The sequence below is a fragment of the Harmonia axyridis genome, chromosome X, assembly GCF_914767665.1.
Source record: "Harmonia axyridis chromosome X, icHarAxyr1.1, whole genome shotgun sequence".
Classification (NCBI taxonomy): Eukaryota; Metazoa; Arthropoda; class Insecta; order Coleoptera; family Coccinellidae; genus Harmonia; species Harmonia axyridis.
In genome coordinates this window covers 36,756,610-36,764,109 of record NC_059508.1, presented here as the reverse complement: position 1 = coordinate 36,764,109, position 7,500 = coordinate 36,756,610, and the positions used below count along the sequence as shown (strand labels likewise).

The following is a 7,500-nucleotide window of genomic DNA, read 5'->3' as shown; positions in this document are numbered from 1 at the left end:
CGGTACGTGGACCGACCCAAGATGCACACGATAATTTTAGCTGACTTCATGCCGAAAAGTCGGTTCACGTCATGCATCGGTATCTTAAATCGCGCCGTAAAGTCGTTCACGTCATGCATCGGTATCTTAAATCGAGCCGAAAAGTCGGCTCACGTCATGCATCGGCGTCTTTTTTTTGTGCCACCGATGCATGACGTGAACGACCCTAGGGCGCGATTTAAAGCCATACCGATGCATGACGTGAACGACTTTTCGGCTCGATTTAAGATACCGATGCATGACGTGAACGACTTTACGGCGCGATTTAAGATACCGATGCATGACGTGAACGACTTTACGGCGCGATTTAAGATACCGATGCATGACGTGAACGACTTTACGGCGCGATTTAAAGCTATACCGATGCATGACGTAAACAAGATCACACCGATGCAGCACGTTAACATTAAAGCCCGCCTAATCCGATCGATGGAGGCCGTCTCGAGTGTCCAACTTGCTCACAAGAGCCGAGAAACAAACCGATGCATCACGTAGACAAGATCGTACCGAATGTTAACACAATCCAGAAGGAAATAATCTTAGATGAATATCGATTCTGATTATTGATTTTTCTTTCGCGATATTGATAGAAGACATCTGAATGAATTTCGAATTAATTCCGAAATCAAAAAAATATTTTCAATAAATTTTTTTTTCTAGAGTACCTCGGTCTTTTCTATTTTTTTCCAAGTTTCGTACGTCAATCAACATACATCCCAGAAAAAATCATCTCTCTAACTATCCTGGTTCAAAAGTTGTATCGGAACATTTCACGTCGAAAAAGAACATAGGCGAAAAAGGACGTGAACATTATTCCTTATAAAAACCAAACCCGACCATGGATTTTGATTCTGATTGTTGATTATCGCTATTAGAACACATTAGGAGGCAACCAAATCAAATTTGAGAAAATTCCACGATCAGAAAATTTTTTTCGAAAAAAAAAAAAAAATTCGAGAACACCTCGGTCATGGCAAGTTATTTCCCACAATCCATTCCCCAATCAACGTACATCCCAGAAAAAATCATCTCTCTAACTATCCTGGTTCAAAAGTTGTATCGGAACATTTTCACGTCGAAAATATATCTCTAAGTCCAGACCGATGCACCACGTAATCTCGGGCAGACCGATGCACAACGTAAATGACGATCGGGACCGGGGCGATCGGTCGTATCTGACACCGCCGGCTCGGTTCTAACATCGTCAATGAGTCGGGGTTGAAAAAAAGGACGTGAACATTATTCCTTATAAAAACCAAACCCGACCATGGATTTTGATTCTGATTGTTGATTATCGCTATTAGAACACATTAGGAGGCAACCAAATCAAATTTGAGAAAATTCCACGATCAGAAAATTTTTTTCGAAAAAAAAAAAAAAATTCGAGGACACCTCGGTCATGGCGAGTTATTTTCCACAATCCATTCCCCAATCGACGTACATCACAGAAAAAATCATCTCTCTAACTATCCTGGTTCAAAAGTTGTATCGGAACATTTTCACGTCGAAAATATATCTCTAAGTCCAGACCGATGCACCACGTAATCTCGGGCAGACCGATGCACAACGTAAATGACGATCGGGACCGGGGCGATCGGTCGTATCTGACACCGCCGGCTCGGTTCTAACATCGTCAATGAGTCGGGGTTGAAAAAAAGGACGTGAACATTTTTCCTTATAAAAATCAAACCCGATCATGGATTTTGATTCTGATTGTTGATTATCGCTATTAGAACTTATAAGGAGGCAACCAAATCAAATTTGAGAAAATTCCACGATCAGAAAATTTTTTTCGAAAAAAAAAAAAAATCGTAATCACCTCGGTCATGGCGAGTTATTTTCCGTATTTCATTCCACAATCAACGTACAACATAGAAGAAATCATCTCTCTAACTATCCTGGTTCAAAAGATGTATCGGAACATTTCACGTCGTAATATCTCGCCAAGTCCAGACCTCGGCGATAGGTAGTATCTGACACCGTCCGCTCGGGACTGACATCGACTTGGACTCGGGCTGATGATGGGGAGGCGTTTAAGGACGTGAACATTTTTCCTTATAAAAATTAAAGTCGACAATGAATATTGATTCTGATTACTGATTTACGCTTTAAAAACACATTAGAAGGCAACCAAATCGAATTTGAGGAAATTCCACGATCAGAAAATTTTTTTCGAAAAAAAAAAAAATCCGAAAAATATTTTTCGATTCCTATTACTGATTTACTCTTTTAGAACACATTAGGAGGCAACCAAATCAAATTTGAGAAAATTCCACAATCAGAAAATTTTTTTCGAAAAAAAAAAAAATTCGAGGACACCTCGGTCATGGCAAGTTATTTTCCACAATCCATTCCCCAATCGACGTACATCACAGAAAAAATCATCTCTCTAACTATCCTGGTTCAAAAGTTGTATCGGAACATTTTCACGTCGAAAATATATCTCTAAGTCCAGACCGATGCACAACGTAAACTAGGGCTGAACCGATGCACCACGTAATATCGGGCAGACCGATGCAGAACGTAAACTCGATCATACCGATGCTTCACGTAATCTCGATCTTACCGATGCACCACGTAAACAAGGGCAGACCGATGCAGAACGTAAAGTAGATCTTACCGATGCACCCCGTAATCTCGATCTTACCGATGCACCACGTAATCTCCATCTTACCGATGCACCACGTGAACTGGATCTTACCGATGCAGAACGTGAATTGGATCTTACCGATGCACCACGTAAACTCGATCATACCGATGCACCACGTAATCTCGGGCAGACCGATGCACAACGTGAATGACGATCGGGACCGGGGCGATCGGTCGTATCTGACACCGCCGGCTCGGTTCTAACATCGTCAATGAGTCGGGGTTGAAAAAAAGGACGTGAACATTTTTCCTTATAAAAATCAAACCCGATCATGGATTTTGATTCTGATTGTTGATTATCGCTATTAGAACATATAAGGAGGCAACCAAATCAAATTTGAGAAAATTCCACGATCAGAAAATTTTTTTCGAAAAAAAAAAAAAAATCGTAATCACCTCGGTCATGGCGAGTTATTTTCCGTATTTCATTCCACAATCAACGTACAACATAGAAGAAATCATCTCTCTAACTATCCTGGTTCAAAAGTTGTATCGGAACATTTCACGTCGTAATATCTCGCCAAGTCCAGACCTCGGCGATAGGTAGTATCTGACACCGTCCGCTCGGGACTGACATCGACTTGGACTCGGGCTGATGATGGGGAGGCGTTTAAGGACGTGAACATTTTTCCTTATAAAAATTAAAGTCGACAATGAATATTGATTCTGATTACTGATTTACGCTTTAAAAACACATTAGAAGGCAACCAAATCGAATTTGAGGAAATTCCACGATCAGAAAATTTTTTTCGAAAAAAAAAAAAATCCGAAAAATATTTTTCGATTCCTATTACTGATTTACTCTTTTAGAACACATTAGGAGGCAACCAAATCAAATTTGAGAAAATTCCACAATCAGAAAATTTTTTTCGAAAAAAAAAAAAATTCGAGGACACCTCGGTCATGGCAAGTTATTTTCCACAATCCATTCCCCAATCGACGTACATCACAGAAAAAATCATCTCTCTAACTATCCTGGTTCAAAAGTTGTATCGGAACATTTTCACGTCGAAAATATATCTCTAAGTCCAGACCGATGCACAACGTAAACTAGGGCTGAACCGATGCACCACGTAATATCGGGCAGACCGATGCAGAACGTAAACTCGATCATACCGATGCTTCACGTAATCTCGATCTTACCGATGCACCACGTAAACAAGGGCAGACCGATGCAGAACGTAAAGTAGATCTTACCGATGCACCACGTAATCTCGATCTTACCGATGCACCACGTAATCTCCATCTTACCGATGCACCACGTGAACTGGATCTTACCGATGCAGAACGTGAATTGGATCTTACCGATGCACCACGTAAACTCGATCTTACCGATGCACCACGTAATCTCAATCTTACCGATGCACCACGTGAACTGGATCTTACCGATGCAGAACGTGAATTGGATCTTACCGATGCACCACGTAAACTCGATCTTACCGATGCACCACGTAATCTCAATCTTACCGATGCACCACGTGAACTGGATCTTACCGATGCAGAACGTGAATTGGATCTTACCGATGCACCACGTAAACTCGATCTTACCGATGCACCACGTAATCTCAATCTCACCGATGCACCACGTGAACTGGATCTTACCGATGCAGAACGTGAATTGGATCTTACCGATGCACCACGTAAACTCGATCTTACCGATGCACCACGTAATCTCGATCTTACCGATGCACCACGTAATCTCAATCTTACCGATGCATCACGTAATCTCGATCTTACCGATGCAGAACGTAAACTCGATCATACCGATGCACCACGTTATCTCGGCAGACCGATGCAGAACGTAAAAAAAAAGCTTACAGCACGCGGTGTTCCCAAGCGGTCACCCATCCAAGTACTAACCGCGCCCGACGCTGCTTGGCTTCAGTGTTCTGACGAGAACTGGCAATTTCAGCGTGGTATGGCCGTAAACAACATATATTGCGATATTTTCTATGATATCTCACTTTTTGGGAGCGGAAAGGACGTGAACGTTTTTCCTCATAAAAAATGAAATAACTTTTGGATATTAATTCTGATTGTTGATTTAAGCTTTAAGAACACATTAGGACATATCTCAATGAAATTTGAGGGATTTCCGAAATCGAAAAATATTTTTCGAAAAAAAAAAAAAATCCCAGAAGACCTCGGTCATCTCAAGTTTATTTCCATATTCTATTACACAATCAACGTACATCACAAAAGGAACCATCTCTCTAACTATCACAGTTAAATTTTTGTATCGGAACATTTCACGTCGGAATATCTCGCTAAGTCCAGACCGGGGAGATCGGTCGCATCTGACACCGTCCGCTCCGGTCTAACATCGTCTTGGAGTCGGGGTAACGATGGAGAGGCGTTTAAGGACGTGAACATTTTTCCTTATAAAAATTAAAGTCGACAATGAATATTGATTCTGATTACTGATTTACTCTTTTAGAACACATTAGAAGGCAACGCAATCAGATTTGAGGAAATTTCAAGATCAGAAAATTTTTTTCGAAAAAAAAAAAAATTCAAGAACACCTGGGTCATGGCAAGTTATTTCCCACAATCCATTCCACAATCAACGTACAACATAGAAGAAATCATCTCTCTAACTATCCTGGTTCAAAAGTTGTATCGGAACATTTCACGTCGAAATACCTCGCCAAGTCCAGACCGGGGCGATAGGTAGTATCTGACACCGTCCGCTCGGGACTGACATCGACTTGGACTCGGGCTAATGATGGGGAGGCGTTTAAGGACGTGAACATTTTTCCTTATAAAAATTAAAGTCGACAATGAATATTGATTCTGATTACTGATTTACGCTTTAAAAACACATTAGAAGGCAACCAAATCAAATTTGAGGAAATTCCAAAATCAGAAAATTTTTTTTCAAAAAAAAAAAAATCCGAAAAATATTTTTCGATTCTGATTACTGATTTACTCTTTTAGAACACATTAGAAGGCAACGAAATCAAATTTGAGTAAAATCCAAAATCAGAAAATATTTTTCGAAAAAAAAAAAAAATTCGAGAACACCTCGGTCATGGCAAGTTATTTTCCACAATCCATTCCCCAATCAACGTACATCCCAGAAAAAATCATCTCTCTAACTATCCTGGTTCAAAAGTTGTATCGGAACATTTTCACGTCGAAAATATATCTCTAAGTCCAGACCGATGCAGAACGTAAACTCGATCATACCGATGCTTCACGTAATCTCGATCTTACCGATGCACAACGTAAACTAGATCACACCGATGCAGAACGTAAACTCGATCTCACCGATGCACCACGTGAACTGGATCTTACCGATGCAGAACGTGAATTGGATCTTACCGATGCACCACGTAAACTCGATCTTACCGATGCACCACGTAATCTCGATCTTACCGATGCACCACGTGAACTGGATCTTACCGATGCAGAACGTGAACTCGATCTTACCGATGCACCACGTAAACTAGGGCTGACCGATGCATCACGTAAACGACGATCGAGAGGCGCGAAAGGACGTGAACGTTTTTCATTATAAAAATTGAAATAAATGATAAATAATGATTCTGATTGTTGATTATCGTTTTTAATATGCATTAGTAGGCAACCAAATGAAATTTGAGGAAATTCCGATAACAGAAAATTTTTTCGAAAAAAAAAAAAATTCATGAAATCCTCGGTCATCGCAAAATATTTACCATATTCTGTTCGATAATCAACGTATATTTAAGAAGGAATCATATCTGTATCTATCTTGGTTCAAATTTTGTATCGGAACATTTTGACCAAAGTCCGAGCTTCGGCCGAAACAGACACCGCTGACCTGGCCTATCGATCGACCGAGAGTCGGGGATAGAGCGTAAGTGTTGTCTGGAGGGGAACCCTGTGCTCTCCTGACATATATAGGGAAGGTGGTCGCGTTGGGCGATGCAGAACGTTTGGATCGGGAATTATATTTTTGGTTCAGCTATTGGAATATGGTTTATTGTTGGTATATATTGGCGAAATAACGTTCTTACTGACTGGGGATATTCATAAAAATGAGTCCGGAGATTTTCAGATCGAAGTCCGAGTGATCCGACTTGGAAGGCGTGTTGGGTGGGTCGAGATGGCTTAGATCGATCAGACGAGGCGGGCTAAGTGTTGACGTCATGCATCGGTCCATTTTCAGATTGAGTCCGAGTAATCCGACTTTGAAAGAGTGTTGGGTGCGTCGAGACTGTTTAGATAGATCGGACGAGGCGGACTAGGTGTTAACGACATGCATCGGTATATTTTCTGATCGGAGTCCGAAGAAATCGGCCCTAGTAGGCGCAGCGGACGGTCGAGACGGCCTCGGTGGGTCGGATCGATCGGGAAAAGTTTGCTAAATCGTGTCTGGAGGGGAACCTTGGGTTCTCCTGACATATATAGGGGATAAGGTTTGGGTGAACGATTCTTCACGTAAAAGTTGAGTAATTTATTTTTCGATAAGCTTTTGGATATTGATGAGAAGTATATGTATATCTTCGATTAAAAGAATTCTTACCGTCTCGATGTATATTATATTAGATATATAAGAAATAGTTAACGTGATGCATCGGCCGATTTCCGGATCGGAGTTCGAGAGATGCGACTTTCGATGCGCGATGGGTGGATCGAGACGGCCTAGATCGATCGGACGAGGCGGACTAGGTGTTAACGACATGCATCGGCGGATTTTCTGATCGGAGTCCGAAGAAATCAGCTCTAGTAGGCGCGGCGAACGGTCGAAACGGCCTCGATCGATCGGACGAGGCGGACTAGGTGTTAACGACATGCATCGGCGGATTTTCTGATCGGAGTCCGAAG

At 41.4% G+C, this 7,500-nt stretch overlaps 1 non-coding gene across 1 annotated transcript; it reads right to left on the bottom strand.

Moving 5' to 3' along the window:
* Positions 1–4,499: 4,499 nt before the first annotated feature.
* On the bottom strand, positions 4,500–4,618 carry LOC123688371. The gene has a single exon (XR_006749897.1). It is a non-coding gene; the product is annotated as a 5S ribosomal RNA (ribosomal RNA).
* Between the last annotated feature and the right edge of the window lie 2,882 nt (positions 4,619–7,500).